This window comes from Saccostrea echinata, unplaced genomic scaffold (genome assembly GCF_033153115.1).
Source record: "Saccostrea echinata isolate AGI-Se365-2 ecotype Australia unplaced genomic scaffold, CSIRO_AGI_Sech_v1 ptg000061l, whole genome shotgun sequence".
Classification (NCBI taxonomy): Eukaryota; Metazoa; Mollusca; class Bivalvia; order Ostreida; family Ostreidae; genus Saccostrea; species Saccostrea echinata.
Window position 1 is genome coordinate 89,457 of NW_026889810.1, and position 27,016 is coordinate 116,472.

Consider the following 27,016-nt stretch of genomic DNA (forward strand, 5'->3'; position numbering starts at 1 on the left):
GTCTTGAAAAAAGGAATTATGTCAATAAAAATATAAATAGATTAATTAATAGCCAAGGCAAAATTATTAATAAACAAAATGAGATTTTGGAAGAGGTTGCAAATTTTTACAAATCACTCTATAGTAATAAAGAGCAATCATTATAAGATGTAAACCTAAATGATGTAATACATGACTATGATATTAGAAAGGTATCCTCAGAAGCTCAAAAGAAATTAGAATTGGACATAACTAAACAGGAAATACTTGATACATTAAAAAACTTTAAAAATGATAAATCACCAGGTACAGATGGTTTTACTGCTGAGTTTTTTAAATTCTTCTGGGCAGACATTGGTACACTGCTTCTAAAGTCTTTCAAACATAGTTTAAAGTCCGGTCGACTATCAGCTACTCAAAGACAAGGAATTATTTCAATTCTGCCTAAAGGGAATAAACCTAGAGAGTATTTAAAAAATTGGAGACCAATTTCACTTTTGAATATCACTTATAAATTATTATCTGGTGTATTAGCAAGTCGTATTAAACCAATTTTGTCAGAAATAATTCATGAGAATCAAAAAGGCTTTCTTGCAGGACGGTACAATTCCAGACTCCTCTATGATCACTGCTTGAAAAAATAGCTTTACAAAACTTTACTTGCAAAGTAAATCTCATTAAAGGTGCTCCAAAAAGCAAGGTCATCTTTGTATTAACTTTACAAAAAGTAAAGGTGAAAAGGTAACCTTTACTTAAAAGAAAAGGTAATTAAATTTAACCTTTCACCTTTAATGCTGCATTAAAGTTGAGATATATATATATATATATATATATATATATATATATATATATATATATATATATATATATATATATGAAACTTTTTTAAATCCTTGTTTAAATACTGGCCTTTGTTTAATACACTCGTACTTAAGATTTCAACAAATGGTTTTTGACTTTTAAAATAAATAGGTATCTGATGTGTCTTTTGTGTTACCCCCACCTCGTTTTTGTTAAACTCGATCTTACTAAAAATACACAAATTTTCAAGCGTTATATCAATTTCCAGTTGTATTAGTATTAGAGATTGTCATCTACAAAATATAAAAATTTATACTATTTTTGTATACTGTAGATGGACAATCAAAAATGTAAAAATGGTATCAGATATCAGAATATAGATATAATGAACTTTAAAATTCCCTATGACTTAACCTTTAACTCATCTGATTTGTTGATATCTGATAGATGGAGAACTCTTTTTTATTTGCTTTTTGTGTAGATGTATTGAAACCTTTTCTGTTATAATTTCTGCTTCATAAATATCTACCAAAAACAGTTACAAACATTACAAGATTACATCTTTTACTTGAACAGGCAATAAAATGACAAAGAATAAAATTAAAAAAGGTTAAAATACAATACAATATTATTTATCCATTATGGTGCATGTACATGTGTTAAAACTTTGCAGTTTAAATGGAACTAAAAATGCCATACTCAGTTATTACTCAAGATCACTGACGAGAAACTACACAACATAAATCAGGCAAAGTACTAGTATTTCCAACTTAAACTATTAAAGGCTATCTAATGAGTATTTCTGTACAGGTTAATAATGTTGACATCTTGTAAGCATAATGGTGCAATTTACATATTCACAAAATTGCTTAAACACCTATTAGAATATAGGTTCAGATGTAGTTTTGCAAGATGCATAAGTAAATGCATGTGTCCAGCTTCACGCAGTGAGCCTGTTTGAGCTTGACTTTATACTTTGGACTAAATGTTACGTGTATTGCATCTGTGGTAGGAGATTATGTATGTGCTCGACTTCACACTCCTTGGAAAATATGTAACTGGTTGTGGTAGATGCTTGTGTGTTTGCATATGTGTCCAGCTTCACATATTTTTATGTATGTGCTCGACTTCACACGCCTTGGAAAATATGTAACTGGTGTTGTGGAAGATGTTGTATGTGTACATATGTGTCCAGCTTCACACATTTTCATGTATGTGCTCGACTTCACACGCCTTGGAAAATATGTAACAGGTGTTGTGGTAGATGCTTGTGTGTTTGCATATGTGTCCAGCTTCACACATTTTCATGTATGTGCTCGACTTCACACGCCTTGGAAAATATGTAATTGGTTGCGATAGATGCTTGTGTGTTTGCATATGTGTCCAGCTTCACACATTTTCATGTGTGTGCTCGACTTCACACGCCTTGGAAAATATGTAACTGGTGTTGTGGAAGATGTTGTATGTTTGCATATGTGTCCAGCTTCACACATTTTCATGTGTGTGCTCGACTTCACACGCCTTGGAAAATATGTATCTGGTGTTGTGGAAGATGTTGTATGTTTGCATATGTGTCCAGCTTCACACATTTTCATGTATGTGCTTGACTTCACATGCCTTGGAAAATATGTAACTGGTGTTGTGGTAGATGCTTGTGTGTTTGCATATGTGTCCAGCTTCACACATTTTCATGTATGTGCTCGACTTCACACGCCTTGGAAAATATGTAACTGGTGTTGTGGAAGATGTTGTATGTTTGCATATGTGTCCAGCTTCACATATTTTCATGTATGTGCTCCACTTCACACGCCTTGGAAAATATGTAATTGGTTGCGATAGATGCTTGTGTGTTTGCATATGTGTCCAGCTTCACACATTTTCATATATGTGCTCGACTTCACACGCCTTGGAAAATATGTAACTAGTGTTGTGGTAGATGCTTGTGTGTTTGCACGTGTCCACCTTAACACATTTTCATGTATGTGCTCGACTTCAAACGCCCTGGAAAAGTTGTGGTAAATGCTGGAGTGTACTCATATGTGTCATGCTTTGCACAGAGAGAAAAGTTTTGTGTGCTCTTTTCTAGAAAATAATGATTATTTAAATATACTCCGAATACATCCTCTAAAGAAATGGATAATGATATTGAGTTACATACTAAGTTCCTCAGTGCACAATATACACAATTTTACTGAAAATTAAACTTGTGCAAAAACTCTCTTGCTGAATAACTTTCATTATTATAAATGCTTGAATGTTCATCTATATATTTTCAGATATTTTCTAGTCAATGTATATATTCTTGATCATGATGGCATCCATATTTGATTCCCCTCTCTGTCATCTTTTCTTGGTCACCAATTAATTCAACAGTAGGCTGGGTACTCAGATCTCTCAGGTGTTGGACAAAAGGAGTGCTAATAATAAACATAATCTTTGAAATTATAGAGAATAACATCCATTTCTTTTCCAGGTTTGCATTAATTAGTTATCTTTTGAAATTAAAGCACTTCTGCAATAACCTTGAAAACTTGCCAAGATACGTTAAATGTTTGTAGCATGCTTTACTACTTTAATTTTATTTTTGGAAGTTTAGAATAATAGAAATTTATATTACACAATGTTATAACACATTGAAGTCAATTCCTCACCTGACTCTCATAATTTATCTTCATAATGGAGTTGATTCTATGATGATCACTTTCAATCATTTAAAAGAACTTCATCTCAAACTATCTGAAGGTCATCCATCTACCCAACTGCCACTCACCTAAAGTGTACCGAGACTTCTGACCTGTATAATATCAAAATTCAAGATTAAAATTTAAAAAAATCTCTTCACCACACTGGTCTCTTTAAAAAATGTGAGAAATAATTTAAATACTTTTCTGAAGATGAAATAATGTAGTGAGTATCTAACAATGTTTAAAAATATTTTGATCCCTGGACAGTGATAATGTATGAAAAAGTCATGTCCCTTGTATTTGAAAAAAAATTCCATTCTTAAGGACATTACCCAACATGGAAATAATGCACATTTGTCTCTGGCACAACCAAACCACAAGAGACCTTTCCATACTTAGCACCATGCATTAGCTCTCCACTCTTTGTTTCTACAAAAGATAAATTATGAAAAGGTAATTTTTTGACAGCTAAGTCGGATTAATTATTTTCCAGTCCGTGATGAACAGAATATTTGATTTCCTTAATAATGAGGGACAGATTATTCATGTTTATCTTAAATGAACAAAGTTTGACCCCCCCCCCCCCATCGCCACTACAAAAAGGAAAAAAAAAACTGACTCAGAAACTCTAATTTCAGTGAGGTAAAGGAAATAATGGCATCAGACAAAGAAAGATTATTAATCATTTTTTTCAGTTGAGATGAGATTATATCTTTTAAACAGTTTTGAGGTTAATATATTTTAACCCCCCCCCCCCCCCCCCCGCATCAAACAAAAAATAGTCGCCCCTTTATTTAGCTTTCCTAAATCTATAACAAAATTTTTATTATGATTTTTCCATTTTAATTTATTATATCCTGACACTAATACCACCACTATATAGTAGATGCAACAACTTGAGAGGTGACCCCTCTTCTTCCCTCTCTCCCCTAGATGTTTCGTCTAAATGTTAAACGACTGTTGTTCAATATCTTGAAAGACAGAAAACAGTTATACACAAAAAATAAGCACATTTTCATTACCTTGCAGTCAGTGTCGTGTGACACACGTAAACAACATCTCGCAATCTCTTTGTTTATTCTTGGCGGAATTTTTGTTGCCTCGTAGACTGGTTCCCATACATTGCAAATGCCCTGAATAAGTCCTACGCTTATTAGTTTTGTTTATAAGAGGTAATATCAGTAATATGTCCCGTTCATTTGACAACCTTTACTTTAAAATACTGAAATATATTTTATCATATATACGGATGTTTTCCACCTCAGTATTGTGTAATCCTCTTCATCCAAGTCTTCTCGAATACAAAACGAACGATCTACTTTTAACAGTAACCCAAATATGGCACTGTGTATTCCAATGAATAGCCAATCATTTCAAATCAAGTTGAGCGGGTCTCATCGGTATTTTCGACGAAAATATGCAACCAGTGATCAGTTGAATTGATACCTTTTCATCTACCAGAAGATTTAAGGAGGTTATTGCTTGGAAAACTGTTCGAGCTCCCGGGCTGGCATGCACTGCAGGTTTGTTTACGTTTTCCATCTGTTTTCAGCATACATTGTGAAACATTGAAACTGATGAAAGTGAGGAAAAACTACGCTAAATATGTGTTTTTAGTTAAGTAACTTGATAAATTGGGGATAATGTTCCATTTTTTTTTGTAAATGATCATGAATTAAACAAGACCAAGGAAAACAATTCTAGGTCACAATTTCAGAATGTTTAGCTGCTTACATTAGTGCTAGGAAAAAAATGTAGAAGCCAGGGTATGGCAATGTTTTTAATAGAGGACAAATTAGGTTATATTTTATAGATATTATTTTGTATTCTAAACCATGTCCATTTTCAAAAACAGGTACAGTGAAATCAATTATGCAGGTTCTTGAAGAAAGTCGTGGATGACAACAATGTATGATTTACCAGACCAAGGGATCCCAATGTTTTTTGATGGTACTTGTACATATTAGTTTTTAAAAAAATCAATAAATAATATCATAAAAATGTTACTTAAACAATTATTTAAATTATCAATTGCTTGACTTTTTCGGGAGTCAGTATAATTATACATTTCTGTTTTCAAAAAATGTGTTATTACTTTTTCCAGGCTCCAGCTACTCAGCTTACTGTGAGAGAGTTAACACCTTATTGACATATCTTTCATGAAGAAGAAACACTTGAGAAGAGTTCAAGAGTTTAATTTTATAGATGGCAAGTGTTGCTTAGACCTAAAGTATTCTTTAATTGTGAAGAAAACAAACATAAGGGTGTTCGGCAATTCATAACTATTAACTGTGATTGCATTGTGTATTTTTAAAATCATTCTTTGGTATGCTTCAAACTCAAAAGTATTAATGAAAACATTGGCTATATTTATCCAGATGTATGAAATGTTTATCAAAGTATAAATTCCATTTTAGCCTGTTATCTTCAAAATGAGGGACCTGTCAACTTTTACAATTCCAAGATCAGGAAATAATTCATGAGCAGCAACATGCTACTGGGAGAAAGGTACATATATCCTAAACCATAACTTGAATATCATACTATAGCTCTATAAGCAGCAACTATTGGTCTTTTTGTTACCTGATGACTAAGAAGGAAAATGGAGTTAATTATATGTGTTCAGTAATTATTCATAGATACTGATGCCAGTTCTTTTTCACAAATTATCTTGCAAGTAAGACAAACATTTTCTCAATTCTGCAAAAGTATCTTATCTACAGAAGGTCACGAGAAATCTTATTTTACTCCTACATTAGTATATTTTGTAAATAATCCTTTCAAAAGAAAAATTAGGTAATGATAAACAAAGAAATTACAGAGTTATTAAATTTTAATCTTAGGGGTAAGATAAGGGCTAGTGGCCCAGTCCATTTATATCATAAAATAAGTTAATAGCAACATGTTCATCAGTTTGTATCTGTCTTATTTAATAAGATTAACATAGTCTTTTTGGTGAAAATAAAGGCTGACATTAATGGTTCAAAATATTTTCTTTTTGAGGTTAAAGGTCATGTATGAAATTTTTATCTACAAGTATTAATATGGTTGCATCTCGTTTCAATTTTCATTAGTCACGATACTGTGAATACTGATATCTCAGTTTATTTGAATTTATAACACAGATGCCTATGAAAATATTCATGTCACTGAAAATATATATATATTTTTTTTTTCTTTTAAGGAAAACAGTAGAAGACTGCCTGCATGAGAATAAAAGTTTTGGACTCTGAAAAGGAATATGTGACAAAATATATATTTGGACAGTTGTTGATTTCCACAGAAACGCATGTCGAGTAACAAAAAAGTGGAGCACAGTTTCATGTCAATTCAAATCTTTAAATTCAAGGATGAACAATTGGTTCTTTATAAAACAAAATGACATGTTTGAAAAGGATTTTAGTGCAATGTACTCTGTCCTGGATACTTATCTATGTGTATGGGATTTGCAGGATAGACTATGAACAACAGATACTGTCAAGAAATTTGATGTTGTTGATTATATGTTTGTATAAAAATGTTTAATATAGTAATAAACAAAGTTTAAGTCAATCTGTTGTTACTTTGTATATTAAGTATGATGTCCAGACTTCTTTTGCAGTTTCAATTTGGAAGGAAAAGCTTATTTATCATATGCACAAGCTTTATTCAAAAGAATGGAAAACAGTAATTAACTTTTGTGGCTATTAAAGATGTTATTTAATTAAATTTAATATTTGTAATTATCAGATTTAATGTACCCCAAATACTGTGTTTAATGTTTGTAAATATTAACTTTACTTTTTTGTAAAGTCAAGACAATGTGGGACATTACATCATATTTAAGTGCATGTAAAGTTAATGTAAATGTTACCTTTTCCAACTTTGACTTTTTTCAGAAAAGCCAATTAAAGGCATTGTAAATAATAAATTTACATTATCTTTACTTGTTTTGTAAAGCCAAATTTTCATGCAGTGGATATTATACATTATTGTAATGAAAACAATAAACCTGGATTAGTCCTCCTCATTGACTTTGAAAAGGCTTTTGATTCGGCCTCATGGAAATTTATTTTTAAAGTCTTAGATTTTTTCAATTTTGGTGATTTTTTTATAAAGTGTATTAAACTTCTTTTTCAAGATGCCAGATTGTGTGTAATACAGAATGGCATTTTTTCTGAATTCTTCAATATAGGTAGAGGATGCAGACAAGGTGATCCAATTTCTCCATATTTATTTCTCCTTTGTGCTGAGATAATGGGTATAATGATAAGGAATAATTCGTTAATCAGGGGCATTACTACAGTGAGTAAGGAATTTAAATTGCTTCAATATGCAGATGATACAGTATTGCTACTAGATGGTTCCAAAAACTCTTTAAAATCAGCTCTCTCTCTTGTTGATCAAATCTCAAAGTTCTCTGGACTAAAACCTAACTATGAAAAAACACAGTGTATTAAAATAGGATCACTAAGAAACAATTTGAGGTTATCAGATGAATTCAAAAACTTAAACTGGTCTCAAAAACCCATTACTGTTTTAGGAATAACATATTGTGTAAATCTAGAAAGTAACTCTATGTTGGAATTAAACTTCACACCGAAACTTAAAGAAATAAAAGCACTCATATGTTTATGGTCACGCAGAATGTTATCAACTGCAGGAAGGATTACTGTGGTTAAATCATTGATTCTTCCAAAAATTACACACTTGTTAATTAGTTTACCAACTCCCCCAAAAGAAAAATTGAAAGAAATCGAAAATATTTTTTATCAGTATATATGGAACTTTAAAACTCCAAGAGTTGCAAAGAGTGATATTATTCAAAGCTATGAAAATGGAGGTTTCCAAATGATTTGTCTTGATACTTTTGCTAAAAGTTTGAAAATTACATGGGTTCGCCGCTTTTATGATGATACATGTAAATCCGGCTGGAAACACTTGATAGTTGAAACTTTGCCTAATGCATCACAGATAACAGTTTTTGGACCTTCTTTTTTGCAAAAGCTTATTAAAACCAGTACAAATATTTTTTGGATTGATGTTTTTTCAGCTTTTTTAGAATTAAGAAAGTGTATCGAGACTCACTGTATTTTGAGTCCTGTGTGGTTTAATGAATCAATATGTATTAATAACAAAAGTGTATTTTATAAACAATGGTTTGAAAAAGGTGTTTGTTACATACTAGATTTTTACAATTACACAGGTGAATTAATGTGTTATGAAGAGTTCTGTAATCAGTACAATTTCTATCCACCATTTACCTTGTATTACGGGATTATAAATAGTATAAAGAAACTAGACTTATATTACAATACAGAGTATATTGTTAATAACTTACCTTTTTACCCACAATTTTTGCAAATAATTAGAAAAAGTAAAAAGGGCTCAAAGGATTACTACAATGTATTTTTGAATCAAAGTTGGAAAAAACCTAAATGTGAAATAAAATGGGAAAAAGAGTTTAATCTAGATGTGAACAGTAATTGGTGGAAAACTAAAAATAGTCTTATTTTTAAAGTTACAAATGACATGCAACTTAGATGGTTTCAATACCGCATTATGCACAGAATTCTTGCAACAAACACATTTTTAAACAAGATTGGGATTGTAGAATCAGAATTATGTACTTTTTGTAATGTACATCCAGAATCACTGGGACATTTATTTTGGGAGTGTGAATGTGTAAGTGAGATCTGGGAAAAAAATCAAGATTGGATAAAAGAACTATCTGGAATTTATATTGTAATGAATAAATTGGACATTATTATTGGAAAAGATGATAAGTATTATAACATTACATATCTAATAACATGTATTGTAAAGAAGCACATATACCGAAAAATATGTTTAAAACAAATTCCTTCATTTGAAGGAGCTAAAAACGAAATTTTGTATTATTATAAATGTGAGAAATATATTTACAAGAAAAACTGTGATATTGAGAAATTTGATAGAAAATAGAACTGTCTACCATTAGAACATGTACTGCATAATTGTTTTGTTTGAGATGAACCCCCTGTTGCTCAAACTACTTATTATTGAAACAATGATTTTTTGTTTTTTTTGGTAAAATTTAGATAATTAATCTTGCATATATATGTCTTGTATGGCTGAGGTGTGAATGTTGGCTTTTCTTTCCCTTTTTTGTATATAAAAAATTCACCTGTCACAAGATGTTTAGTATAGGAACTTTGTCAGATTAGTTTGCAGAATCCAAGGCTCCCCAAACTTGGCTGTAAACTTATTGATCATCATATTCATGTGATGGGGTAATAAAAAAAAAAAAGAAAAAAAAAGAACCGAAGATGCATATATAGGGCCTAAAAAAATTATATTTGTTTCCTGTAATAACCAGACTGACCCATTCAATTTACCCCCGGGTGAATTTTTTTCCTGCCAAAACTGTGTTTGCTCTTTGGTTTGATCAATCAGCTGATTCTTTTTATTCAAAAAATATTAATTGTATCTTTTATTTGAGATATAAAATATGCAACTTAGTCAACATTTACCTTAAATATAAAGAGTGAACAATTCCCCCCACAACTTTTTGAAGTTCGTTTTCTGCCGCTAGGCAGCCATGTTGGGTGCCCACTGTAAATATTTTTAGGTCTAGAAAGTGTAAAAGAAGCAAAACAACAAAGAAAATAATATATTATGTATTTTATGTATTCATGTTAAAGAAATAAATGAAATTATTGTAATAAAAAAAAAAAAAAAAACAAAACAAAAAAACTTTTAAAAATCTTTGTATCACATAAGAACAAATTAGATTACTGGAGTGCCACACCAGAATGGAAAGTCCCCCCCCCCCCCCCCAAAAAAAAAAAATCACCGTTGATTGAATATTTACAAAAAATCAAGATTAGCGACTTCCGCCAGCCCTCAATCCTGGACTTTAATTTATCGTGGGGAAGGAAAATAAAAGTTAGAACTTAAAATTAATTTATTTTTTTACTGCAGGCATCGGAGTAGAGATCACGAATGTATGCTTTTTTTTTTTTTGCATAGCTACAAGATTTTTCCCCTGAATAAAAGTTTAAGGGAAAAAACGCTATTTTTGATTTGAATTTTCCTCTGCCTCAGGTTTTAATAATGAAATCACAGCTATCATTTTCTCTACGCAATTTTAAATCGCACTGTAGGTTCATGGGAGAAAAGTCGTGAATTCATTCCTCCTATTCTTCAGATTAAGCCAAAATTGAAAGAAATGTTTGTTTCTTCGAAAGGAGTATAATTCAGGGTCAGTAAGGTCGATAACTTGTAAACACTTAATTGTATTAAATGACGTTAAACTGTTATTATTTATCTTTATTAAAATGTATGTGAACCTGGCTTTGGGCTTTTTACATTGTGAAGTAATGCATTACATTACCATTACTTCAAGAATTTGGGCATTAAATTACCATTACCATTACCGGTACTTTGCATGAAAATTTGGCTTTACAAAACAAGTAAAGATAATGTAAATTTATTATTTACAATGCCTTTAAGTGGCTTTTCTGAAAAAAAGTCAAAGTTGGAAAAGGTAACCTTTACATTAACTTTACATGCACTTAAATATGATGTAATGTCCCACATTGTCTTGACTTTACAAAAAAGTAAAGTTAATATTTACAAACATTAAACACAGTATTTGGGTTAAATCTGATAATTACAAATATTAAATTTCATTAAATAACATCTTTAATAGCCACAAAAGTTAATTACTGTTTTCCATTCTTTTGAATAAAGCTTGTGCATATGATAAATAAGCTTTTCCTTCCGAATTGAAACTGCAAAAGAAGTCTGGACATCATACTTAATATAAAAAGTAACAACAGGTTGACTTAAACTTTGTTTATTACTATACTAAACATTTTTATACAAACATAATTATAATCAAAAACATCAAATTTCTTGACAGTATCTGTTGTTCATAGTCTATCCTGCAAATCCCATACACATAGATAAGTATCCAGGACAGAGTATATTTCACCAAAATCCTTTTCAAACATGTCATTTTGTTTTATAAAGAACCGATTGTTCATCCTTGAATTTAAACATTTGAACTGACATGAAACTGTGCTCCACTTTCTTGTTACTCGACATGCGTTTCTGTGGAAATCAATAACTGTCCAAATATATATTTTGTCACATATTCCTTTTCAGAGTCCAAAACTTTTATTCTAATGCAGGCAGTCTTCTACTGTTTTCCTTAAAAGAAAAAATATATATATATTTTCAGTGACATGAATATTTTCATAGGGATCTGTGTTATAAATTCAAATAAACTGTGATATCAGTATTCACAGTATCATGACTAATGAAAATTGAAACAAGATGCAACCATATTATTACATGTAGATAAAAACTTCATACATGACCTTTAACCTCAAAAAGAAAATAATTTGAACCATTAATGTCAACCTTTATTTTTACCAAAAAGACTATGTTCATCTTATTAAATAAGACAGATACAAACTGATGAACATATTGCTATTAACTTATTTTATGATATAAATGGACTTGGCCACTAGCCCTTATCTTACCCCTAAGATTAAAATTTAATAACTCTGTAATTTCTTTGTTTATCATTACCTAATTTTTCTTTTGAAAGGATTATTTACAAAATATACTAATGTAGGAGTAAAATAAGATTTCTCGTGACCTTCTGTAGCTAAGATACTTTTGCAGAATTGAGAAAATGTTTGTCTTACTTGCAAGATAATTTGTGAAAAAGTACTGGCATCAGTATCTATGAATAATTACTGAACACATATAATTAACTCCATTTTCCTTCTTAGTCATCAGGTAACAAAAAGACCAATAGTTGCTGCTTTTAGAGCTATAGTATGATATTCAAGTTATGGTTTAGGATATATGTACCTTTCTCCCAGTAGCATGTTGCTGCTCATAAATTATTTCCTGATCTTGGAATTGTAAAAGTTGACAGGTTCCTCATTTTGAAGATAACATGCAAAAATGGAATTTATACTTTGATAAACATTTCATACATCTGGATAAATATAGTCAATGTTTTCATATATACTTTTGAGTCTGAAGCATACCAAAGAATGATTTTAAAAATACACAATGCAATCACAGTTAATAGTTATGAATTGCCGAACATCCTTATGTTTGTTTTCTTCACAATTAAAGAATATTTTAGGTCTAAGCAACACTTGCCATCTATAAAATTAAACTCTTGAACTCTTCTCAAGTGTTTCTTCTTCATGAAAGATATGTCAATAAGGTGTTAACTCTCTCGCAGTAAGCTGAGTAGCTGGAGCCTGGAAAAAGTAATAACATATTTTTTGAAAACAGAAATGTATAATTATACTGACTCCCGAAAAAGTCAAGCAATTGATAATGTAAATAATTGTTTAAGTAACATTTTTATGATATTATTTACTGATTTTTTTAAAAACTAATACGTACAAGTACCGTCAAAAAAACATTGGGATCCCTTGGTCTGGTAAATCATACATTGTTGTCATCCATGACTTTCTTCAAGAACCTGCATAATTGATTTCACTGTACCTGTTTTTGAAAATGCACATGGTTTAGAATACAAACTAATATCTATAAAATATAACCTAACTTGTCCTCTATTAAGAACATTGCCCCTACCCTGGCTTCTACATTTTTTTTCTAGCACTAATGTAAACAGCTAAACATTCTGAAACTGTGACCTAGAATTGTTTTTCTTGGTCTTGTTTAATCCATGATCATTTACAGAAAAAAAAAATGGAACATTATCCCCAATTTATCAAGTTACTTATCTAAAACTCATATTTCGCGTAGTTTTTCCTGACTTTCATCAGTTTCAATTTTTCACAATGTATGCTGAAAACAGATGGAAAACGTAAACAAACCTGCAGTGCATGCCAGCCCGGGAGCTCGAACAGTTTTCCAAGCAATAACCTCCTTAAATTTTCTGGTAGATGAAAAGCTATCAATTCAACTGATCACTGGTTGCATATTTTCGTCAAAAATACCAGAAAATACCGATGAGACCCGCTCAACTTGATTTGAAATGATTGGCTATTCATTCGAATACACAGTGACAGTGCCATAGTTGGGTTACTGTTAAAAGTAGATCGTTCGTTTTGTATTCGAGAAGACTTTGATGAAGAGGATTACACAATACTGAGGTGGAAAACATCCGTATATATGATAAAATATATTTCAGTATTTTAAAGTAAAGGTTGTCAAATGAACGGGACAAATTACTGATATTACCTCTTATAAACAAAACTAATAAGCGTAGGACTTATTCAGGGCATTTGCAATGTATGGGAACCAGTCTACGAGGCAACAAAATTCCGCCAAGAATAAACAAAGAGATTGCGGGATGTTGTTTACGTGTGTCACTTGACACTAACTGCAAGGTAATGAAAATGTGCTTTTGTTGTGTATAACTGTTTTCTCTCAAGATATTGAACAATAGTCGTTTAACATTTAGACGAAACATCTAGGGGAGGGAGGGAAGAAGAGGGGTCACCTCTTAATTTGTTGCATCCACTATATAGTGGTGGTATCAGTGTCAGGATAAATAAATTAAAATGAAAAAAAATCAATAAAAATTTTGTTATAGATTTAGGACAGCTAAATAAAGGGGCGACTATTTTTTGTTTGATGCGGGGGGGGGGGATAAAAATATATTAACCTAAAAAATGTTTAAAAGATATAATCTCATCTCAACTGAAAAAATGATTAATAATCTTTCCTTGTCTGATGCCATTATTCCCTTTACCTCACTGAAATAAGACTTTCTGAGTCAGTTTATTTTTTCCTTTTGTAGTGGCGATGGGGGGGTTGGGGGGTTGTCAAACTGTTCATTTATAAGATAAACATGAATAATCTATCCCTCATTATTAAGGAAATCAAATATTCTGTTCACCACTGACTGGAAAATAATTAATCCGACTTAGCTGTCAAAAAATTACCTTTTCATAATTTATCTTTTGTAGAAACAAAGAGTGGAGAGCTAATGCATGGTGCGAAGTATGGAAAGGTCTCTTGTGGTTTGGTTGTGCCAGAGACAAATGTGCATTATTTCCATGTTGGGTAATGTCCTTAAGAATGGAATTTTATTTCAAATACAAGGGACATGACTTTTTCATACATTATCACTGTACAGGGATCAAAATATTTTTAAACATTGTTAGATACTCACTACATTATTTCATCTTCAGAAAAGTATTTAAATTATTTTCTCACATTTTTTAAAGAGACCAGTGTGGTGAAGAGATTTTTTAAAATTTTTATCTTGAATTTTGATATTATACAGGTCAGAAGTCTCGGTACACTTTAAGTGAGTGGCAGTTGGGTAGATGGATAGTTTGAGATGAAGAAGTTCTTGTAAATGATTGAAAGTGATCATCATAGAATCAACTCCATTATGAAGATAAATTATGAGAGTCAGGTGACGAATTAACTACAATGTGTTATCACATTGTGTAAATGAATCTTCATTATTAAGATCTTTTACATTTTATTTTTATATTTGAACTTGTTTTTCTATTATTCTAAACTTCCAAAAATAAAATTAAAGTAGTTAAAGCATGCTACAAACATTTAACGTATCTTGGCAAGTTTTCAAGGTTATTGCAGAAGTGCTTTAATTTCAAAAGATAACTAATTAATGCAAACCTGGAAAAGAAATGGATGTTATTCTCTATAATTTCAAAGATTATGTTTATTATTAGCACTCCTTTTGTCCAACACCTGAGAGATCTGAGTACCCAGCCTACTGTTGAATTAATTGGTGACCAAGAAAAGGTGACAGAGAGGGAAATCAAATATGGATGTCATCATGATCAAGAATATATACATTGACGAGAAAACATCTGAAAATATATAGATGAACATTCAAGCATTTATAATGATGAAAGTTATTCAGCAAGAGAGTTTTTGCACAAGTTTAATTTTCAGTAAAATTGTGTATATTGTGCACTGAGGAACTTAGTATGTAACTCATTATGATTATACATTTCTTTAGAGGATGTATTCGGAGTATATTTAAATTATCATTATCTTCTAGAAAAGAGCACACAAAACTTTTCTCTCTGTGCGAAGCATGACACGTATGTATACACTCCAGCATTTACCACAACCACAGTTACATATTTTCCAGGGCGTTTGAAGTCGAGCACATAAAAGAAAATGTGTTAAGCTGGACACATATGCAAACACACAAGCATCTATCACAACCAATTACATATTTTCCAAGGCATGTGAAGTCGAGCACATGCATGAAAATGTGTGAAGCTGGACACATATGCAAACACACAAACATCTACCACAACACCAGTTACATATTTTAAAACTGGTTAATCCTTACAGAAAGAACTACGGAAGTAAATTATGGCAACAATAAGGAGTGGTAAAGGAGATGGAGAAGTAGGTAACATACATTTTAAATGCATTTTTTATTGAATAATATAAGTCAAATGTTAATTAAAAACTATAATAATTTGCAAAGCACTAAGTGAGACGTATTAAATATATGCAATGATGCATCCTTTATAAGAGGTGATTAGATCAGAGGCTGATCTAAGCCAGGAGGAATTGGATACATTTTTTTGAAAAAGTGTCTTACAACCCAGACTTCCAGGTAACATATGCTTACATAATTCTTCATTCTGATACGGTTCGATTTTAATATATCTCTTTATAATGACGGAACCATGTGAATTTTGTATTTAGTTACCAGCAAGCGACCGCTTTGATGTCAACCCTCACAATCCTCAACTTATGAGGATACGGATGAGGAAAATGGGTGGACACTTTCCCCATGTTGTGAATTATCAACCGAGGAGGAAAATTAATATCAAGAAAAGGGTAAATACAGTTTTCTATACACAAATGCTCATAGAAATTGAATCATTAAACAAAAAAAATTCTTTATCCCTTTGATACAAAAAACAATAGAGGAAGATGAAGAAGAAGATGAAGACTTTAAAAGAGCAATGGAAGAGGCAGAAAAAGATGACGATCCCGATTATGTTCCGAAGAAGAGGAGGAGGATGACGGAGGTGACTTAGAGGAGGAGATATTCAAGATTGCGAAAGCCAGAAGGTTGTCCATTCCTCTAGTCCTCTGTTACGAAGTAAGCAAAACAACAGAACAGGTTTATAATTTATAAACTGTAAACATCTCAATTAACTATTTCTCACAACAAACCAGATGTAGCATTTTTGAGGGTTCAATGACACTGGAAGCATACATCTATTTACAAAATATCCATTGTTGCTTTCTAACCAAAAACTTCGACATCAATGATCAGTCCTAACCCAAGTCCTGACCCTGTTCTCCAGCCTTGCCGGACTAAGGGGTGTGAAGTCGAGCACATACATGAAAATGTGTGAAGCTGGACACATATGCAAACACACAAGCATCTATCACAACCAATTACATATTTTCCAAGGCATGTGAAGTCGAGCACATGCATGAAAATGTGTGAAGCTGGACACATATGCAAACACACAAGCATCTACCACAACACCAGTTACATATTTTCCAAGGCGCGTGAAGTCGAGCACATACATGAAAATGTGTGAAGCTGGACACATATGCAAACACACAAGCATCTATCACAACCAATTGCATATTTTCCAAGGCATGTGAAGTCGAGCACATGCATCAAAATGTGTGAAGCTGGACACATATGCAAACACTCAAGCATCTACCACAACCAGTTACATATTTTCCAAGGCATGTGAAGATGGACACGTATGCAAACATAATCTCCTATCACAGACGCAACACACGTAACATTTAGTCCAAAGTATAAAGTCAAGCTCAAACAGGCTCACTGCGTGAAGCTGGACACATGCATTTACTTATGCATCTTGCAAAACTACATCTGAACCTATATTCTAATAGGTGTTTAAGCAATTTTTTTTCTTTATTTTGTGAATATGTAAATTGCACCATTATGCTTACAAGATGTCAACATTATTAACCTGTACATAAATACTCATTAGATAGCCTTTAATAGTTTAAGTTGGAAATACTAGTACTTTGCCTGATTTATGTTGTGTAGTTTCTCGTCAGTGATCTTGAGTAATAACTGAGTATGGCATTTTTAGTTCCATTTAAACTGCAAAATTTTAACACATGTACATGCACCATAAAGGATAAATAATATTTTATTGTATTTTAACCTTTTTAAATTTTATTCTTTGTCATTTTATTGCCTGTTCATGTTTGTAACTGTTTTTGGTAGATATTTATGAAGCAGAAATTGTAACTGTTTTTGGTAGATATTTATGAAGCAGAAATTATAACAGAAAAGGTTTCAATACATCTACACAAAAAGCAAATAAAAAAGAGTTCTCCATCTATCAGATATCAGCAAATCAGATAAGTTTAAGGTTAAGTCATAGGGAATTTTAAAGTTTATTATATCTATATTCTGATATCTGATACCATTTTTACGTTTTTGATTGTCCATCTACAGTATACAAAAACAGTATAAATTTTTATATTTTGTAGATGACAATTTAACACTAAATACAACTGGAAATTGATATAACGCTTGAAAATTTGTGTATTTTTAGTAAGATCGAGTTTAACAAAAACGGGGTGGGGGTAACACAAAAGACACATCAGATACCTATTTATTTTAAAAGTCAAAAACTATTTGTTGAAATCTTAAGTACGATTGTATTAAACAAAGGCCAGTGTTTAGATAAGGATTTAAAAAAAGTTTCATATATATATATATATATATATATATATATATATATATATATATATATATATATATATATATATCAACTTTAATGCAGCATTAAAGGTGAAAGGTTAAATTTAATTACCTTTTCTTTTAAGTAAAGGTTACCTTTTCACCTTTATTTTTTGTAAAGTTAATACAAAGATGACCTTGCTTTTTGGAGCACCTTTAATGAGATTTACTTTGCAAGTAAAGTTTTGTAAAGCTGTTTTTTCAAGCAGTGTCAGTTTCTTAAAGTAATGCATTACATTACCATTACTTAAGCAAAGTAATGCATAACCATTACTTTTGGAGCTTTTTCAAAAATAAAAACAAAACTTTGCAACTATTTTCATAATATGCACCCCATCCCTTCAAAACTAAACATGATGAATGCAGATAATTCAAATCTAATTTCAAGTACTTGTATGTATTACACTGTAAATAATTTGCATATATTTTTTTATTATATTCATAAGAAGTTCAAACTTTTGAATCGCCAATAAGATAAAAATTAAGATGTACAATATGCACTTTTTGTGTAAACTATTTATGTCATAAAGCAATCTAACTTTTGGGGCAATTTACTCCCTCCCAAAAACTAAAACTGAAATTAATAAGACATATAAGATTATGTGGATCTAGTACCTTAAATTATGACAAAAATTAAATGCATTGACAAACTTGTAAAAAAAAAAGGGTTGGACAGTATGTACATTTCTTCTAAAAGTAGAATGTCAGTCTTCTATTCCGATTTGATATGGTCAGCTCAAGCTAGACTAGCTCAATTAATGTTTCTATGAAACTATTACACTTATTAGTTCGACGTAAGGATAAACTCATAAATGTAAAATTCTAAACACTAAGCCGAACGGGCGTTATCACACAGAAACATAGGTACCGTATATACTCGCCTATAAGTCGGTTTTTGGGTATTAAACTTTGGTCCAAAACTCTTTATCCGACTTATAAGAAGATTGATATTTTAGGGAGTCAGTCCTTCTAATTTAAGCTTAAAAAATACAACCGACTAGTTATAAGCTAGTATATACATTTTTGTATAAAGAAATTGTGTATAAATATAAAATACAATATTTTCGTTACAGTGGATCAACCACCCAAATCAAATGTATAAAACAAGTACTTGATCAGTGCAAATCAGAACCTATAGCCCTGCCCTTGTTCTCAGCAAAGGAATGAATACCACGGACCTGTTGAATAAAGAACGAATACATTGGGGATGTGGTCAGGAAGAAGAAATATAATCTATCTTGAATCACAGCACTTGAAAGACAATATTCAACAGAAAAAGACAACAACTACTGCACCGGTTGTTTCACTCAATACAAAAAAAAGAGAAAATGTTGATTGACCTTTTTGTTTTCTGTTTGCAAAAGGAGTTTCTGGTTAAGGTTTTATAAGTCACGGAATTTCAGTTTGGGTTACATGTATCCCCCCCCCTCCCCTCCTAAAATTTAAACTGCTTCCTACGGACTTTTTGTTACTATCATTTTGCTCTGAATTTCGATTACTACTTGGAATAAAAGAAACAGACGGTAAATATTATTTCAGATTAAGATCAGTATTGAACAAGATGTCTTTTTTAAGTCTTGTTCAAAGTGACAGGCATATTATTTGATTACTAAGTAATTACTAAATAATTATGTTTTATTGCAGACCAGAACAGTGGAGACGAGGGCCAAAAGACCAGCCTGATTATGATTGTATTAGCTTGCAAGTCTGCCTTGAAAATTCATTATTAATTACAAAACATCTTTTACTTATATTGAAGTAAATAAAGTATGATCATCAAGATTTTTTTTTATTTTCCCTTCTTAGTGTTATTTGCAGCATTTGCTAAAATTGCCACTTTTGGTAAAGGTTTACAAATTTCATTCAATGAGAAAGATGAATGTAGAAGTGATAACTAACATGTAGAAAAATTCAAATACTATGTCTACGTAGATATGTAAAGGCTTCCTGAAGCTTTGAAATGCATTCTAAACATGTTATTATGTCCCCCTCCCTTTGTCGTGTTTGAAGAAAGGAGGGCATATTATTTTGCTGCTGTTTGTCGGTCCACCAACAGTTTCTTTTCATTTTCTACGCAGAGGTTGCACATACAGAAATAAAATTTTTCCATAAGAATATCTAGGTCAAGTTCTGTTTAAGGTACGATCGAGCAATTTTTGACAGTTATGTTCCATCTACTTGTTTGTCAATATCTTGTCTCCTTTTAGAAATTGTTCATACGTAAATCATGCTCTGGCGTAAAGAATCAACTGGGAGACAAAAACCCCATATGTAAGTGATAAAGGTATAATGCTACATACGAGGGGTTATCAAAAAGTTCGTGGACTGATGCGATAAAATTAATACTATGTAGTCTGTGCTTACAAAATTTATGAAAAAGATGAATCAACAAATGTTTAAGAAATGTTGAAAATTTTAACTTGATACGTTGATAATTTGCCAACTTATTCTAAAATAAAAAAGGCGTATGACCACCCGGCGCTGTCGCCGTTTATTTTCATGACAACGTCATTGTTTCTCAATGTCCACTCCGTCTACCTTACACACTTATCTTCATGTGATTACCTGGAGTTAAGTAAGGACTTAAGTCCGTCTTGTTTATGTAACTTTACAATGTCATGAACAGCTGCTTTCACATCGTCGCAAGCCACGGGTTTTGTGTCCGTTCTATTTCCACAAACCCGTGGCTGCCTCCTGCCAAATTCTCTCGTTCTCGCGACTGAATCATTGAATATTTATTAAGTGACGCCAGATTTACCTTGACCAATGAAATCACTCTGTAGCAATTTTTGGTACGCTTAAATGGCGGCGCCCATAATGAAATCATGTTTGCTATGCGTGGCAGATTTATTGAAAAAAAATACGATAGATCCTGAAGAACAGAGGTGAGTAACGTATATTCTAAAATACTTACAAGGTTTTACATTAAAATACAGGGTTTCGAATGTAGACGTTGTGTGGGAACGCTGAATAGCGTTACTCGTTAAGAAAGGAAATTCGAACCGAAGTTGATGTACAGCTCGTGGTTATGGTTACATACAAATACAAGATAGACTGATCATTTTCATTGGTTCTGACTCGAAGCGTCAGATGTTATTCCATTGGTTTAATGTATGTTATTAATATTCATGAGAACGAGAGAAATTTGTAGGAGACAGCCACGGGTTTGTGGAAATAGAATGGACATGGCTTGCGACGATGCTGCTTTCAATGCATATAATATTGTAAAGTATCTATACATAAGGAAAGATCCTCACTTGATTATACCAGAATACTTAGCTTGATGGAGTTCATTTTCTACCAAACATGATCTATGTCACTTTTCGACGTGACTGATTTTTGACACCCTCACTACAAATTGACTTTAACTGTGCATCTTTTACCTCTCTGAATCTTTTTGGCTTTTTAAAACGAGTACTCTGGATGTGTTTTATTTTTCTGTAGCCCGTTTAAACATTCCCTAGATCTATACCAGTTTTTCCAGGTGCGAAACTTTAAAGAATGTTGGAAACAGAAACCTCTCCCCCTTTTTGACGTCATTTTTGAGCCCTTAATTGTTTGTACACTCCATATAGATTTACGATAAAATTTCATAGAATTTACAGAATGGGGTAAAAATTGCTTTTACGGAACAATTGTGTTGTACCACATGCCTGGATTATCACATGCCTGGATTAACCGGATTTTTTGACGACAAATGCTCATATCAAAAGAGTTTTTCTCAGTTGCACTCAGGTAGAAAAAACGTCATTTTTGAGGTTGCGCCGCTTGGACATACCATTTACAGAACAACGCCGTTTGCTCCTTGTCATGATCGTTGATCGGGAAATAACGGAAAAATCCGTCGACAATTCAGTGTGTAAATAATGCCCTAACAATTAGTATGAAGAAAGTCAGTCAGCATTTGACTTAATGAAAGATTGCATTTGCTGACAAGGTCATTGTATCGACCATAGAACTTACGAAGTGATGCCATTAAATGAGACTGCTGATATTCTTGTTTCATCAACTTGTTTGTCCATAACTTACCTCGTTTTAGAAATTTTTCATACGTAGAACATGCTCTGGCGTATCGAATCAACTGAGATATATAAATCCCGTATGCAGGTGATAAGCGTATATTGCTGCATAAGTAAGGAAAGTTGCCGTTTGAAAAGTTAAAGCCATCACGTTTATCATAAAGCTTGGTTGTTAGATTTCCAATAACGTCTTTTTCCAATAAAATATCCTAATATGAAGCAGATGTGTCAGACTCTGTGGTATCTTTTATCTCAAGCTCACCGGGATATATCGTATCGACATAAGAATGGAAATAACCATTGTTAATTGACAATACGTCGTCGATATATCTAAATGTCGAGTTGAAGGCCAAAACAAGTGTTCTCTTCCTTTCACATAAAAGATTTTGAACAAATTCTGCTTCACATGAATACAAAAATAGGTCTGCTAATAACGGGGCGCAATTGGTACTCATGAGAATTCCAACAGATTGTTGGAAGACCTGGTCTCCAAAAACCACATAGATATCATAAAGCTTTGTTGTTAGGTTACCAATAGAGTCTTTTTCTAGTTCTTTTTCTTTGCTTTTTGTTTTGTTTGTTTGTTTTTTTTTTTTGTCTTGCATGGTATGAAATCGAGGAACAGGTTTTGGTCAGGTCTTCAAACACATAGAAAGATGTTTATGCAATTGATTATACTCATGTACTGCTTTCCATCTTTTATGATATTGTGTCTTCCCTTCCATGATGTAAATCTGACAATAATGTCACGGTTTGGTTTTGTATTAAGTCTTCCGACGCTGTGGTTCTGGTCAATGTCTTGCACATTTAGGTTCAGATTCATTGTCTCTTTTACAATCCGATTTACCAGGGCATCTGTGTTCTCACCCTCATTTTCAATGATTCCAGATTTAATAAATTTTGTGTACGTGTGTATTGTTCTAAGTCATCATTCTTTAACTCTAGTTCAGAACATCTCTGCTGTGATTTTCTCAGTTGGTCAGTAAGATTATCGATAGATTTTCTAAGAGGCTCAAGAATACTTTTTAATATTTCTTGCAAACTTAGGAGAAGATGAGTGACAAGTGATTTAGTAACACTTTAGAAGAACAGATACATTCTACAAATTTGGACATAATTTCTGGTTTATTTAAAGCACCCACTACTTTTGCATTAGAGTCTTAATCAAAGTCTTCAAATTCACTACTGTTTTCCCGTTCTCTTTTAGAAAAAAGTTTTGCACTTTGAGTCTTTCCCAAACCTCCACGTTTGTTTTTTGCCCGGTCTAGGCATTTTGTAATTTTTAAAACATAAAATGAACAGAAACACAGTTTGTAGGAAAATTTTTAAATGATATAGGTGAATTCAAACTAGATGACAGATATTACTGACTGCTGAGTTCTTTAACCAGCGAGTGAGTTAGCCATAGGGATTCAATATGGAGGTCAGATTCCTTTGTTCTTTGTGTTGAGAAAAAAACGATAGATCAAAAACACAGACCTTCCTTGTACTCTTTACATTGTGATGATCCCTAGGATATATAAGGATGTTGAAGAGGAATCCCACATCTTTGCAGTCTCCAAATCTCGCATAAAACACTCATTTTAAACATTTTCGCCTGTTCGTTGAACACAACATAGTGGTGATTTGACCCTTGACCTGACGCTGGTTCGATTGTCGTTCGCGTCAAACCGAAGACGTAGATATAAGCACCGGGCATTAAAAGTGAAATTCAATGGTCTTTCGAATGAAACATTAAACAAGAGGCCCAAGGGCCTTAACGGTCACCTGAGTATAATACAACAATTTAGAGGATTCATAAAATAAAATGATAGATGAAGCTTTGTTGCCCAAAAGCAAGAGAAATAGGATGATCAGGATCAATGAAATAATTAGTCTAGTATTCAGTAACAACTCATAAATCAAATTCTAAGCTATCCCCATTTATCACTATCGCAATGCAGACAATTAACAAACTAGTATTAGTTCTTCCATACTACTTTTAACACCATATTGTGACCTCTCACATTGGCCTCTTTTGGTCTTTGAAGAACATTAAATAAGTTATTTTTGTTTCATTTTGATTTATTTATTATTTACAACTCTACCAGGTCGCCTGCGTGACGAAGTGGTTAAAGCGTCTGCTCTAGAGTCGCGAAGTAAGGAGTTGATCCTTACGTCTCGGGTTCGAATCCCACTGTGGGACGTGGAGACCGGTCCTTCGGATGAGACCGTATAAACCGAGATCCCGTGTCGCAGAAGGTGTTGGCACAAAAAAGATCCCTCACTGAACAATGGCCGTAAGTACCGAGTATAGGACAAAATTTGCAGCTCTCCAACGGCAAGTGGTGGCGTCTCCATATGAGTGAAAAATTCTCGAGAGGGACGTTAAAGAACATACAAACAAAAAAAAAAAAACAAAAAAAAACAAGTCTACCTGATCATTAAAACTATCAAAGTATTTTTGTTTTAAACAATTTCATTTTTGCATAATTCTCTTAGTCTATTGACTTTTAAATACATGTACATTATTTACAGTGATTAATTATCAAAAGTGAATGGCAAAGGGGAATAACTTCTCTCAATAAAATACAAACTAATTTTGCGCTGGCCAGGACCAGAACACTTAACAAAATGGTGCTGGTGTTAAAAAATCTGGTAAAAATATCCTTGCTTATTAAAACTTTTATTCTGTTTGCCTTTGATTTGCAGAGGAGCAGAGATGATTTTCAAAGAAATAATGCATTTTCACTACAGAATCAATACAGCCCTATTCTAACACTAAAACCCATGTCCAAAAGTCATGAAATTCACAAACATGGTAGAGGTACCTTCATCAACATCATATCTATGCACTTAGTTGAAGATTTTCAAAGAAATAACACAGTTTCATTATATTATCAATAAAGCCCCCCCTCCCCCCCCCCCCAAAAAAAAACAACCAAAAACTGGGACAAGTTTTTAAAAAAAATTGTAAGTAGCACAATTGTTCATCATAACTATGCACTTTGTTTATTTGCTCAACAATAAGGGACAGACAGGATTATTTAACAGAAATAATGCATTTTCAATATTTTATCGAAGAAATTATGCTTTTTCACTATTTTATCAATAGAGCCCCCCTCCCCCTCCCCAACCCTGGGACCATGAATTTCACAATATTTGAAAAGGCATCATTGCTTATCATAATCTTGAACTTAGTTTGTTTGAATAATACTCAGGAGCAGAGAAGAAGATTTTCAAAGAATTAATGCATTTTCACTATATTATCAATACAGGCCCGCCCTAACACCACAGCCCCTGAGCCAGGGGCCATGATATTCACAATTTTGTAAAAGGCGTCCTCATGCATCATAACTATGCACTTAGTTTGTTTAAATAATACCCAGTAGCAGAGAAGAAGATTTTCAAAGAATCAATGCATTTTTACTATATAATCAATAGAGCCCCGCCCTAACACCAGAACCCCTGACCCAGGGCCATGAAATTCACAATTCTGTACGAAGCATCTTTGTGCATCATAACCATGCACTTAGATTGTTTAAGTAACACCAAGTAGTAGAGAAAAAGATTTTCGAAGAATTAAAGCATTTTCCCTTTATAATCAATAGAGCCCAATCCTAACACCACAGCCCCTGACCCAGGGTACAGGAATTTTGCATAATTTTGTAAAAGGTGTCTTTGTGCATCATAACCATGCGCTTAATTTGTTTGAATAATACTCAGGAGCAGAGAAGAAGATCTTCAAAAAATAAATGCATTTTCACTATATGACCAATAGAGCACCGCCCTAACACCAGAAACCTGACCCAGGGGCTATGAAATTCACAATTTTAGAAAAGGCATCATTGATTATCATAACTATGCACTTAGTTTGTTGTAATAATACCCATGAGTACAGAAGAAGATTTTCAAAGAATTAAATCATTTTCACTATATAATCAATAGAGCCCCACCCTAACACCAGAACCCCTGATCCAGGGGCCATGAAATTCACAATTTTAGAAAAGGCATCACTGATGATCATAACCATGCACTTAGTTTGTTTAACAATACCCAGGAGCAGAGAAGAAGATTTTCAATGAATTAATGCATTTAATTTTCACTCTATTATCAATAGAGCCCCACCCTAACACCAGAACCCTGACCCAGGGGTCATGAAATTCACAATTTTGGAAGAGGCATCATTGATAATCATAACCATGTGTCGTATCCCTGTGGTTTATTACAATTAACCCCGGATACCGATCCATACATTGTCCCAGCTATAAACACGTGCTTAGGCAGTTAGGGTTCACAATTTATTCAACTACAACAATACTAATGACGTATTACACAACATGACGTATAAGACAGTAAATGATAGATCATAGAGTTATCTTTCTTTGAATACATGAAATAAGCCAATACACTACACCATGCACCTAGTTTGATTAAATAATACCCTGGAGAAGAGAAGAAGATTTTCAAAGAAATAATGCATTTTCACTATATGATCTATATAGCCCCGCACTAGCACCAGAACCCCTGACCCTGGGGCCATGAATTTCACAAATTTGGTAGAGGGCCCAATGCTTATTACAATTACGTCAACAGTTTGACTGCTTGGTGTCCAGGAGTAAAGGAGAAAATTTTTAAAGATTGCATCAATTTTGGTGGTTTTAGCCCTACCCATCGGGCCAAAGGGGGGGGGGGGGGGCAGGGACCATGAATTTCACAATTTTTGTTCCCCTTCACCCATAGATGCTATACCCATAAATGCTATATGCCAAAATTGGTTGAAATTGGTTATGCAGTTTTGGAGAAGAAGTTGAAAATGTTCAGAAGTTAACGCACGA

The 27,016-nt window shown here is 32.6% G+C and overlaps 3 long non-coding RNA genes across 4 annotated transcripts; 2 read left to right on the forward strand and 1 right to left on the reverse strand.

Moving 5' to 3' along the window:
- Positions 1-2,732: 2,732 nt before the first annotated feature.
- Positions 2,733-4,889, reverse strand: LOC133175131 (uncharacterized). Its single transcript, XR_009719239.1, has 4 exons — positions 4,487-4,889; positions 3,797-3,893; positions 3,432-3,574; positions 2,733-3,197 (listed from the first exon to the last, which is right to left on the reverse strand). It is a non-coding gene; the product is annotated as an uncharacterized LOC133175131 (long non-coding RNA).
- LOC133175132 (uncharacterized) lies at positions 4,877-5,799 on the forward strand. Its single transcript, XR_009719240.1, has 3 exons — positions 4,877-4,987; positions 5,320-5,414; positions 5,569-5,799. It is a non-coding gene; the product is annotated as an uncharacterized LOC133175132 (long non-coding RNA).
- A 7,932-nt stretch (positions 5,800-13,731) lies between these two features.
- On the forward strand, positions 13,732-19,910 carry LOC133175192 (uncharacterized). Of its 2 annotated transcripts, XR_009719241.1 has the most exons (6): positions 13,732-13,816; positions 14,399-14,495; positions 14,719-14,853; positions 15,774-16,271; positions 16,362-16,539; positions 19,825-19,910. It is a non-coding gene; the product is annotated as an uncharacterized LOC133175192 (long non-coding RNA). The 2 variants fall into 2 exon arrangements; XR_009719242.1 differs by lacking the exons at positions 15,774-16,271; positions 16,362-16,539; positions 19,825-19,910 and adding an exon at positions 15,137-15,209.
- Positions 19,911-27,016: the final 7,106 nt, after the last annotated feature.